This window comes from Triticum aestivum, chromosome 4A (genome assembly GCF_018294505.1).
Source record: "Triticum aestivum cultivar Chinese Spring chromosome 4A, IWGSC CS RefSeq v2.1, whole genome shotgun sequence".
Classification (NCBI taxonomy): Eukaryota; Viridiplantae; Streptophyta; class Magnoliopsida; order Poales; family Poaceae; genus Triticum; species Triticum aestivum.
In genome coordinates, this window is record NC_057803.1 from 618,378,683 (window position 1) to 618,392,030 (window position 13,348).

At 49.6% G+C, this 13,348-nt stretch overlaps 1 pseudogene; it reads right to left on the minus strand.

Annotated features, from left to right (window-relative positions):
• Window positions 1-1,791: 1,791 nt before the first annotated feature.
• The window catches only part of LOC123082666 (uncharacterized), a 108,415-nt pseudogene continuing 96,858 nt past the window's right edge, over window positions 1,792-13,348 (minus strand).

The following is a 13,348-nucleotide window of genomic DNA, read 5'->3' on the forward strand; positions in this document are numbered from 1 at the left end:
ACTTTCTCTAGGGTGAAAAATCTAAGATCATTGATCGGGCAACAATAGTGCTTGTGCTCTGTTCCCTTCTTGGAGGCGTCGTCTTTTGAGGACCTCTTTTGCGGTCCGGGTGCTGTCTTTGGTGGTGCTTAGTGTGTTGCTGCAGTGAGTGACTGATCACTGTGGCGAGCTTTTTTCTTTTTCTTTTTTCTCTTTTTTGAGGTGTGCATACTCAATATCTAGTTGGACATTTTGTTGATGCAGAGGCTGGGTATAATTATTCCCTTTCTAAAAAAACCAGGCGATGTTGCCGCGACACCACTAGGCCCACCGCCCAGACCTTATGCTGGCATGTTAAGAAAAGAAAAGGAATGTTTACACTTTTCGATGAACATAATGCTTTAGAGATAGGTGTTCTTGCAACAAAGTACATGCACCGATCTCATCAGACAGGATATTGTTTTTGATTCGTCAACTATTCATTTCACGCTTAGGAATTGTATCACTAATCATTATGTAGTCTAATATGAATATATGATACAAGAATATCAATTACTTAATCTGCTGCACTGCACAAATGGATGGCTTGTTCATCAACAATGTGAAATCAACAAGACATGGAGGATACATAGCTTGGAACTTTAGGAAGAACGGGTTGTTCACGGTAAGATTAGCCTATCACCTGAGGATGGCATTGAACGGGGTGAAGTCCGGACGGCCGGGCCCTTCCTCCTCGGTCAATGCACACAAGGGCTGGCTCGCGCTGTGGGATGCTAGTGCCCCAAATAAGGCAAAGATTCATATTTGGAGACTCATGAGAAATGGACTAGCTGTTGGGTCAGAGCTTCATCGTCGTCATATTAAGCCAGGGATGTTTTGCGTGGCATGTGGACGGGAAGAGGATCTCCTCCATCGTTTTTGGACATGTTCGCATTCTGCCTTGTTTTGGAGGATGCTGCGCTCGGAGAAAGGAGTTATGGTGGCAGCCCCACCGTGTCAGATCGATCCTCGAGCGTGCTATCATCATGGCTGCTTGGGTGGTTCGCGGATTTCGGAGAGGAGGAGAGAGCCACGATGATCCAGGCCTGCTATGGCTTGTGGCTGGCAAGGAACGAGGCAAGGGACGGTAATAGGATTGCACCACCACGTGAAATACTGAACTCTGTTTGCGCATATATGGCCGAATGGTATGCTGTCCATAGGAAGGAGACCCAACCAAAAACCACCAAAGAAGCTGCCAAGTGGACGCTGCCGGGCCAAGGGTGGATCAAAGCTAACGCTGATGGTGCGATCTCCAAGTTTGGCAACAAAGGAGGAGTGGGAGTCATCCTTCGTGGCCACGAAGGGGACTTCCGAGCGGCAGCATGTCACGTTTATCATCATGAATCTGATCCTAAAAGCATGGAGGTGCTTGCATGCAGACGCGCTGTCCAGTTAGCGGCCGAGATCAACGTCAGGAAACTCCACCTGGAGACTGATAACCAAATGGTGGCATTGCTGCTTCAGGAGAAGGAGAAAAGCTTGGTTGCTTTGGCGCCAAGAGTGCAAGATATTAAAGACATGTTCAGGTTTTTCGATGACGTGAAAATCTCATGGGTGGGTCGTGCTGCGAATGCTGCCGCGCATAAGTTAGCAAAAGTAGGATTAGGAGATGAACTTTGTAAGGTTTGGCTTATGGTTCCCCTGGAGTTTGTGATTTCGGTGGTCTCTACGGAGATCCCAGACTTGTTTTAATTCTTTAATAAAGTGGCAGTTTTCCCCTAAAAAAACAAGACATACACGCGCACTCGGATGCAAATTTCGCACTTTCGGTCACACACACGCACACTCGGTCCTCACTTGCAACGACGCCGTCGCCGGGGCAGGGCATGCCCCTTCCATGTCGTCGCCCAACATCTCCTCCCATGTGCATTGGAAGCTGCCGTCATCCTCCTCCACCGTCTCGACGCCTTGGTGGACGTCGCCATGTTCGCCGGCTAAGGACTCCTCCAATGTACAGTCGCTGCCATGCTCGGCCGCCTTAGTATTTCCCTAGAGCGTCAGTCCTAATTCTGGAAGCATGTCGGTGAAAAACCCGCCTGGATCCACGCTGTCGTCGTCCACTACTCCGGGGGGCAACGTCTCATCGTCTTGGTCGGACATGAACGAACGCTCGAACTCCCAAAGCGTCCCACTGGCTTCTTCTTCTCCTTCTTGGATGGTCATTGCTTGGCAGCATGGGGTTTGAGCCCTGCTCCGGTGCTCACCCCTAACCTAATTTCGGAGGGGTATTTTTGTCCCCGCGAGTTTATTTTTTTCCTGGCCCGCCGTAGCCCAGATCCAAGCCCTGTCTAGCCCTGCCAAGCCCCGTATAGCCCAGACCGTATACGTAAAGTACCCTGGTCCAAAAAAAACACGACCCCACGACCACGTAGGACCTGCCAGATCCAATCAATCAATCTTGCGAGCATTCACACAGCTCCATACTTCACGCGGTAGATCTCTAGCGGCACGCGGCTTTCTCGTCGTCGGCGATCTCGTCGGACAGCGGGCACGGCAACGTCGTGAATCTCCAGCGCTCACAGGTACCGCATCCCGCATCCCCCCGCACCCCTCTAGTCTCACTTGCGGCAACATCGAACGAACTGCCACCATCAGAGATAGTGGTCAAAATAAAGGGGCGGGTAACCTACCTACCCGCCGGCGCATGCGATCGTGGATCTTGTTCCGGTAGTGCTGCTCCTCGTGATCTGGGTTTCTTTAGTGTAGGGTTCACGTAGCATCGGTTGCCGTCGGCTGTGTCTACCAGGACCATCGTTATTTGATGTGGTGGCTAACCTAGGTATCCGGTGGCAGAGGTAATCACAGATCTATCTAGGTTTTGTAGTTCTGCTCCTCGCGATTGAAAGTGATCACGACGGGTGCCGTGGCCATCTTCCTGACTTGGTTTGGCAGATCTGAACGACCTCGGTTGGGGTTGTTTACATAACATCCGTGATCGTGTGCTATGTGTTGATATTTCATCATTGATAATGTTTTCATCATTTGTTGTAGGAAATGGCGGACGAGGAGTTAACTGATATGATGGTAGACATGGAGTTTGGAGAACTGAGGAAAGACTGGAGAGAAGATTGGTGAGATGATGAAAATTCAGATCTTGGAGATCAGTCAGAGAATGGGAACGAATGGGAAGATTTTAATGTGAGTGGCATTATCATGTTGTAATTTTTTGGTGCCATCCGACAACATTATATTTTTGTGTTGAAAATTTGTAGATGGATGAGCATGATGATGGTCAGGAAAACAATTCGGAGCTCTCAAATGAAGATTACATTAGTCAGGTACGTATGTGAAAAAATTTATTGGCATGCAAATTGAATTCATTCTGGAATATTATATGATAAGTAATTATGTATTTGTGTTGTATTTTTCAGTTCATTTCTGAATGCCATAATGCGTACGACTATTACGGTGAATCCGACGCGGTGACATGCCTTAACAATGAATCGTCAGATGCACCTGATTTTGGGGATTCACAGTCATCGGTCATCATGAGTGAGGTATTTGTGTAATCAATGTTCTATGAAAGTAATGTTAAACCATACAAAATAGTTTTGATGGCTATATTTTGATTGTGTAGGTGACAGAAGATGGTGGGGTAATGAATGTCCAAGATACTGCCAGTGCAGATGATAAGAGGGGTATGTTCATGCAGATAATGGACATGACTTTTATGACTCACGATGCTGCGTATGATTTCTACAACAACTATGCTAGTGTTAATGGTTTCAGCATTAGAAAGAATAAGGTCAGGTATACCAAAACCGAGGCACATCTTATGCATTATAGGAAGTTTGTTTGTTCCAGACAAGGGAAATGTGACAACAAGTTGGTAACTGAGGAAGGGCACAACCGTCCGCTCAGAGCCGAGACACGCTGCTTTTGCGAAGCACACCTGACTGTCAAGCTTGACCAAAAGCGTGGGGTTTGGTATGTTTCAAGTTTTAAGGACAAGCATAGCCATATGTTGGCAGGACCGGACGAGGTACCTTTTCTTTGGTCCCATAGAAAAATCAAAGAGTTCCAGAAGCATGAGATAATGTCCATGGGAGCTGCAGGGATTAGAATTCACGACATGATGGATTCCCTCATCAGCAAACATGTATGGTATGGCGGTGTTGATTTTACCTTGCGTGAAATATACAACCTTTGTGCCAGGGAGAAGAGGAAGCTTCTTTCAAAAGGTGATGCTGCCACAGCCATATGCATCATGGCCAGTAGGAAACAGAGCGATCCTAGCTTCTTTTTCGAGTACATGCTAGCTAAGGAAGGACACTTGAATAGGATGTTCTGGTGTGACTCCCAGTCTCGTCATGACTATGAGGACTTTGGCGTCGTGCTTGTATTTTACATCACGTACAAGATGAACCGCTATGGTATGCCATTCATACCTTTTGTTGGTCTTAACAATCACCGGAAGACCACTGTTTTTGGTTGTGCCATAGTTTCGGATGAGACCGAACAGACATACGTCTGGCTGCTGCAGACTTTTTTGAGGTCCATGTGTCAAAAGATGCGGAAGAGTGTAATCACAGACGCCGATGCTGCGATGATCAAGGAAATTCACGAAGTCTTGCCAGACGTGTGGCACCGTATATGTACGTGGCATATAGAAAAAAAATATGAAGATTCATGTCAGTCCCAAGTTCTTGAAGGAGTTCCAAACTCTTCTGTACTACAACATGTCCACGACCACGTTTGAGGAGAGATGGAATGCGTTTACAAAAAGATGGCAGTCGGAAAAAATCGTAACATGGTTGAGATGGATGTATAAGAAGAGGAGACTGTGGGCCGTGGCTTATCTGACAGAGGGGTTTTGGCTTGGCATGAAAAGCAACCAACGGAGTGAAAGCCTAAACTCATGCCTTCACCTCCACCTAGACGGTGAAATGACCCTGGTGGATATGATTTTTCATTATGAGAACGCTGTTGTACGTATCCATGAAAATGAGGCGCGAGATGACTGCACGGCCTCACAGAGTTTACCGGTGCCAGTTACTAGCTCGAGGGAACTTGAGATAGCTTCTTCTCACGTCTTCACTCTAGCAAACTTCTATATGTTGCAAGATGATCTTAGAATAATTAATGGCATGGAGATTGTCGAAATTAAGCTGGGAGACAGATCACAGCAGTACATCGTGGCCTGAAAGAATAACCGGAATAGCCGTTTTTGGGTGGAGTATACACCAGTAAATTCCGTAGAACCTATACGATGTAGCTGCAGAAGACTGATTCGAAAGGGTCTACGTTGCAAACACATATTCCACGTACTGAAGTACTTGAACATATATGAAATACCAAAGTGTTTAGTTCTTGTTCGGTTCACGAAACAAGCAAGGTTGGGACTGCCCGCGAGGCGCACAAGCGATCTGTTGGGATATGGTTGGACTGGGCCAGAGGAAAGAATGAAATATAGCCAGGTCAGTGTGTTAGCGTCAGAAGCTATGCATGCGGCATGCAAACACCCAGCTTTGTGGGATCAGTTACAGGATAGTTTGAAGGCTGTGATAGCTAAGAGTCATGAGTATGATCTGCTATAGGGAAATTTGAACAAGAATACAAATGACTTCAGTAAGTGTGCAGTTGAATATGTAGACGATGGTGAAGGCAACATGGTCGCAGTTAAAGATCCGATGAAAGTGTCAAGCAAAGGTGCAACAAAGGTAGATGAGAACCGCCTTGTCTCGAAAAATGGTAGACCACTCTCTTTTGATGAGTTGAAAACCCGGTGCGGCGCTTGCAAATTGCTAGGACACACTAAACGTAGCAAGAAATGCAAACTAAATCAGAAGTAAGTGTCTGTATGCATTGTGGATTATTGAAAAAATTATCTTTCATTAACTTATCTTGTCTTCTATGATGTGCAGAACAGTGGAGAAGTAAGAAGAGTAGAACACTTGCTTCAATTTTTTACGGATGAATCGAGTGAACATGACAGTATATCCTTTTCACATTATGGCATCAAATTTAGTTCGACGTTTAACATCGTGTTTGGATCCTATATATCTTCTATAGCTAAATAGCTATCCCCCACTACTAGATTTGTCTACACATGCGTGCTTCCACATCACCACAATTATTTACAGCCTTCCGATCAAAATTGTGTGGCATCAAGGAATCATGCATGTGCTCATAAGTTACTTTTTGCATTAATGTAAATTATGCCACCTCATTGGTCATGCATGTCTTCTTTTCCCAATGCATGCATGCATTTTTTGCATTAACCTATCAACTCAAACAACGCCACTTCATCAATCAAGTCTTCTTTTTGTGGGGATTTTTTTTCTCTTTTATACATCATTTTGCCACACACACTTCTTTTATGTTTTATCATTTTAAATATGTAAAACTCTTACATTTGTTTTCATTGGTTTTAAGCACTAATTTATGCATGGTTTTAACACGGTTCCCGCAGGAACGCGTGGGGCATCATCTAGTTGTAGCAACTCGATCAGCACTTTGTTTAGTGGGAGTGTCAAATTTTTACATCTCTAAATAAACAACAAAATCCGACCTAAATAAATTAGTTATACATGGTAGAAAGAATATAGTACATTTCCCCTCCCCACGTCCTAACTGCCATAAAATAAGTAACTTACCACTCCCCACCACACATTCACCCACCTACCTCGCGCGCCGGTTCGAACTCCCCTTATCCCCACCTACAGTAGATCGAGAAAACCCTCGCCGGCGACCGCTGCAGCCGCCTCCATGGAAAAAAGCCTCGGCTGACAGAGAGCGATGATGGAGCTCGCCGGCAACGACGAGGGGTGGCACGCCCAGTTGGCGGAGGTGTGCGGCTGGTTCCCCAGCACAGAGATGTTGGTCAACCACACGCGTGGCCTCGTCAAAGTCCTCACCGACACCGAGAAGAAGCGCGCCTTCCCCTATGGCTGCGGCGTCCTGCCGGCCCTCCTCCTCGTCTGGGCAATGCGAAAGGCCACGCTGAGCGACTCCCCTGTTCAGCGTGCAAGGTGGTGGATGTACCACTCCACCACCATGACGCTGCGGCCAGATCCAGCACGCGTTGCGTCGAGGGCGGAGCGCGTCGACGTCGAGCTCGCTCTCCCTGCGCCCATGAGCCCGGACTACCAGGTCCGCCACGTGCCGAAGCCAGTCCTGCCGTTGGGCTCTGACATCTTGGATGACGACGTGGACAAGGTACTGCTCATCCCTGATGACCATGAGGAGGGCGAGGAGGATGTCGTGCAGATGGTAGAGCCGGTCGCCGTCGAGGGTGGCAAGACAATGCCCATTGAGGGAGTTCCGGACTAGGGGGTGTCCGGATAGCCGAACTATCATCATCGGCCGGACTCCAAGACTATGAATATACAAGATCGAAGACTTCGTCCCGTGTCCGGATGGGACTTTCCTTGGCGTGGAAGGCAAGCTTGGCAATACGGATATGTAGATTTCCTACCATTGTAACCGACTCTGTGTAACCCTAGCCCTCTCCGGTGTCTATATAAACCGGATGGCTTTAGTCCATAGGACGAACAACAATCATACCATAGGCTAGCTTCTAGGGTTTAGCCTCCTTGATCTCGTGGTAGATCCACTCTTGTAACACACATCATCAATATTAATGAAGCAGGACATAGGGTTTTACCTCCATCAAGAGGGCCCGAACCTGGGTAAAACATCGTGTCCCTTGTCTCCTGTTACCATCCGCCTAGAGGCACAGTTCGGGACCCCCTACCCGAGATCCGCCGGTTTTGACACCGACATTGGTGCTTTCATTGAGAGTTCCTCTGTGTCGTCACCGATAGGGTCGATGGCTTCTTCGACCATCATCAACGACGTAGTCCAGGGTAAGACCTTTCTCCCCGGACAGATCTTCGTATTCGGCGGCTTTGCACTGCGGGCCAATTCGCTTGGCCATCTGGAGCAGATCGAAAGCTACGCCCCTGGCCGTCAGGTCAGATTTGGAAGTTTGAACTTCACGGATGACATCCGCGGGGACTTGATCCTCGATGGAGTCGAGCCACAGCCGAGCGTGCCGCACTGTCACGGCGAGCATAATTTAGCTCTGCAGCCGGACAGTGCCCTGGAGGCCGCACTCGAACCCGCTCCGATCTTCAATTCGGAGCTGGCTGCACAGATCGGGGACGGATGGCTAGACACCGCCTCGGGGGCTGCAACCTCTACGGTGATAGAGCCGAACACTGATCTTGTCCCTCATAAAGCTCGTGACTCTGAGGTGCCGGACTCCTCGCCGGACTCCGAGCCTCCCGCGCCCCCTCCGATCGAATCTGATTGGGCGTCGATCATGGAGTTCACAACAGCGGACATCTTTCAACACTCACCTTTCGGCGACATCTTGAGTTCGCTAAAGTGTCTCTCGTTATCAGGAGAGCCCTGGCCGGACTGCGGTCAGGATGGTTGGGATGCGGACGACGAAGAAATTCAAAGGCCACCCACCACCCACTTGGTAGCCACTGTCGACGATCTAACCGACATGCTAGACTACGACTCCGAGGACATCGATGGTATGGACGACGATGCCGAAGACGAACAAGAGCCAGCGCCAACCGGGCACTGGAAAGCCACCTCATCATATGACATATACATGGTGGATATCCCAAAGGATGGGAATGGCGAAGGAACAGAGGAGGATGACCCCTCCAAGAAACAGCCCAAGCGCCAGCGTCAGCGGCGCCGCTCTAAATCCTGCCACAGCAAGAATGAAGACTCCAGCACCGGAGATAATAATACACCGGACAGTGCCGAAGATAACCCACTCCAGCAAGATGCAGCGCAGGAGGACGGAGACGCCAGCCCTCATGAGAGAGCGGCAGAAGAAGAGGTAGAGGATTATATGCCTCCCTCCGGAGACGAGGCAAGCCTCGACGACGATGAATTCGTCGTGCCTAAGGATCCCGTCGAACAGGAGCGTTTTAAATGCAGGCTTATGGCCATGACGAACAGCCTCAAGAAAAAGTAGCAACAGCTTAGAGCTGATCAAGATCTGCTAGCCGACAGATGGACTGAAGTCCTCGCGGCCGAAGAGCATGAGCTCGAACGCCCCTCCAAAAGCTAACCTAAACGCAAGTTGCTCCCCCGATTAGAGGAGGAAGCGTATGAACCCGCATCACCAGGAGACAATACGGCTGACCGACCACCCCGTGGTCGCGACAGAGAGGCCTCTCGGCCCTTCACTAGACCCGTACCCCGGCATCACTCGAGAAGCAGAAGGCCACAGGGGAACGCTCCGGACTTGCGAGATATATTGGAGGATAAGGCAAGACAATCAAGATCGATCTATGGATCGCGTGGGCGCCCCATGGTACGTGACGACAACCGTCACGCCGGACACAGTATGTCCGGCCGGGCCGAGCAAAACAGACAAAGCTCTTTTGAGCTCCGTCGTGATATCGCCCAGTACAGAGGCGCCGCACACCCACTATGCTTCACAGATGAAGTAATGGATCATCAAATCCCCGAAGGGTTTAAACCCGTTAATATCGAATCTTATGATGGCACAACAGACCCTGCGGTTTGGATCGAAGACTATCTTCTTCACATCCACATGGCCCGCGGTGACGATCTTCACGCCATCAAATATCTCCCCCTCGAGCTTAAAGGACCAGCCCGGCATTGGCTTAAAAGCTTGCCAGCAGAGTCAATTGGGAGTTGGGAAGACCTGGAAGCCGCATTCCTCGATAACTTCCAAGGCACGTATGTGCGACCACCAGACGCTGATGACCTAAGCCACATAATTCAGCAGCCAGACGAATCGGCCAGACAATTCTGGACACGGTTCTTAACCAAGAAAAACCAAATCGTCGACTGTCCGGATGCGGAGGCCCTAGCGGCCTTCAAGCATAACATCCGCGACGAGTGGCTTGCCCGGCACCTGGGACAGGAAAAGCCGAAATCCATGGCAGCCCTCACATCACTCATGACCCGCTTCTGCGCGGGCGAGGATAGCTGGCTAGCACGCAGCAACAACCTCAGCAAACATTCTGGCAGTTTGGATTTCAAGGACCGAAATGGCAGGTCGCGTTGTAACAAAAACAAGCGCCGCATCAACAGCGACAATAGTGAGGATACGGCAGTCAATGCCGGATTCAGAGGCTCTAAACCCGGTCAGCGGAAAAAGCCATTCAAAAGAACTGCTCCGGGTCCGTCCAATTTGGACCGAATACTCGAACGCTTGTGCCAGATACACGGCAGCCCCGAAAAGCCAGCTAACCACACCAATAGGAACTGTTGGGTATTCAAGCAGGCAGGCAAGTTAATTGCCGAAAACAATGACAAGGGGCTGCATAGCGATGACGAGGAAGAGACCCGACCGCCGAACAATAGAGGACAGAAGGGTTTCCCCCCACAGGTGCGGACGGTGAACATGATATACGCAACGCACATACCCAAAAGGGAGCGGAAGCGTGCACTCAGGGATGTATACGCGATGGAGCCAGTTGCCCCGAAGTTCAATCCATGGTCCTCCTGCCCGATCACTTTTGACCGGAGGGACCACCCCACCAGCATCCGCCATGGCGGATTCGCCGCATTGGTCCTAGACCCAATCGTCGATGGATTTCACCTCACTAGAGTCCTGATGGACGGCGGCAGCAGCCTGAACCTGCTCTATCAGGATACAGTGCGCAAAATGGGCATAGACCCCTCAAGGATTAAACCTACCAAGACGACCTTTAAAGGCGTCATACCAGGTGTAGAAGCCACTTGTACAGGCTCAGTTACACTGGAAGTGGTCTTCGGATCCCCGGATAACTTCCGAAGCGAGGAGTTAATCTTCGACATAGTCCCGTTCCGCAGCGGCTATCATGCCTTGCTCGGACGTACCGCGTTCGCAAAGTTCAACGCGGTGCCGCACTACGCATACCTCAAGCTCAAGATGCCAGGCCCTCGAGGAGTCATCACGGTCAACGGAAACACTGAATGTTCTCTCCAAACGGAGGAACATACAACGGCTCTCATGGCAGAAGTACAATGCAGCCTCTTAAGGCAATTCTCGAGTTCGGCCGTTAAGCGGCCGGACATAGCTAAGCGCGCCCGGAGTAACCTACAACAAGACCACCTGGCACGTTCCGAGCATGCGTAGCAGTGCGGCCCCAACCCCAGCCCCTTCAAAACATCAAAGAAAGTCCTTCACGTACACCATTACGCTCTGAAGATACCATGGGCATGGGAGGAGGGGCACGACCACAATAAGCCCAGACTGCGGCTCAACCACACCAGGGGCTCTCAAGTTTGTCGTTTTTTTTACCTTTTATTTTTTACCCACAGGACTCCGTGCGACAGAGGCCCTGTCCGGCAGCAGACCTGCTGAACTCACGATGCAACAGCCAGGGAAGGATAAAGGCTACAACGAATATATAGGTGGTCTCCATTACGAGCATTTTTTATACACCAATCCGCCGCCTACCCCTGGAAGGGGACACGTTTAACAATCCCATCCCTTGCTTATCGCACTATTTGTATCGTTCTACATTCATAGCAGCACTTATTGAATAAAACAATGCAGCACCTTTTGCTTATAATTGCATTTCTTTTTCATACATATGTTCATTTACGACATGTTGCATCCGTACACTTTGGTACGGTTAACACACACCAGGGGCTTATGTTTCCCGCATCATGGTGTGATAAGTCCGAACACTTTCACAAGTGCGGCACCCCGAACTTATAGCATTATATGCATCGGTTCCGAATCATGTCTTGGGTCAATAGTTGGGTTTGCCCGGCTCCCATGTTTTGGTACCTTACGTTCCGTTATATCGGCTAAGGTAGCACTGGGAGAAGCACTGCGATTGCACCCCAGTTGAGCTGGGTTAATGCCTCAGTGGAGAAAGCTAAAACTGACCGTCATGATGAGGCGAGAGCCGGTTGCTGTTCGAGAGGTTTCTGCAAGTCCTTAAAGACTTATGCCTCTTAGAGCGAGGAGCCGGATCTTGTCCGGCCCAGGCGTGGATAGCGCCCCAAATTCGGCCTTCCGAAGACTAGGGGCTTCGCCGAAATTTAAAATTATAGAATTCTATGGCTAAGTGAGAGTGTTCAAGCATTATAAGTCCGGTTGCCTTGTTCGCTGTGTTGAGCGCCTCCCTAGATGGACCCAAAAATGGGAACAAGAGTGCTCAAGTTTATCCCGAACACCCCAGCACTCGTGGCATGGGGGTTGAAGCCGACGACTTGCCATCTCTCAGATTTGATAAACAGCCGCACAGAAGGTAATATTTTAAATTAACTAGCATTGCGTAGCGCATATGAACTAAGTTTTCAGCGCACAGGATAACGAAATGCGAGTCTACTCAAAAATTACATCTTTGGAGCACTCCCCCGCAATAGTGCGAGCGCCCTTCAGCACACTCTTATAATACATCTCGGGCGTGCGATGCTCCTTGCCCTCTGGTGGTGGGTCCGTCACAAGCTTCTGGGCATCCATCTTGCCCCAGTGCACCTTTGCGCGGGCAAGGGCCCGACGGGCACCCTCAATATAGGCGGAGTGCTTGATGACTTCAACCCACGGGCACACATCCACCAGCCGCCGCACCAGGCCGAAGTAGCTCCCAGGCATGGCCTCCTTAGGCCACAGCCGAACTATGAGGCCCTTCATGGCCTGTTCGGCCGCCTTGTGGAACTCGACCAGCTGCTTCAGCTGGTCGCTAAGGGGCACCGGATGTCCGGCCTCAGCATACTGAGACCAGAAGACCTTCTCCGTCGAGCTCCCCTCCTCGGCCCGGTAGAATGCAGCAGCATCGGACACGCTGCGAGGAAGATCTGCGAACGCTCCTGGAGAGCTCCGAATTTGGGTAAGCAACAGGTAATTAACACTCACATGCTTACTTTGCATGAAAAATGCCTTACCCCCTGCTATTTTCTTCACCGCCTCAATCTCCTGGAGGGCCTTGTAGGCTTCGGCCTTAGCGGCTTTGGCACTCTCAAGAGCCGTTGCAAGCTCAGACTCTCGGGTCTTCGAGTCACGCTCCAAGCTCTCATGTTTTTTCACGAGATCCTGGAGCTCTTGCTGCACCTCCGCCACCCGCGCCTCCTATTTCTCTTGCTCGGTGCGCTCTACGGCCGCATTTCGTTCGGCCGCGGCCACCACCTCTTTCAGGATCGCCACCTCGTTAGTGGCCCCTGCAATACCCACGTTATCCTTGTCATTCTTTTTGAAGGAAATATGCCCTAGAGGCAATAATAAAGTTATTATTTATTTCCTTATAATCATGATAAATGTTTATTATTCATGCTAAAATTGTATTTACCGGAAACATAATACATGTGTGAATACATAGACAAACATAAGTGTCACTAGTATGCCTCTACTAGACTAGCTCGTTAATCAAAGATGGTTATGTTTCCTAAC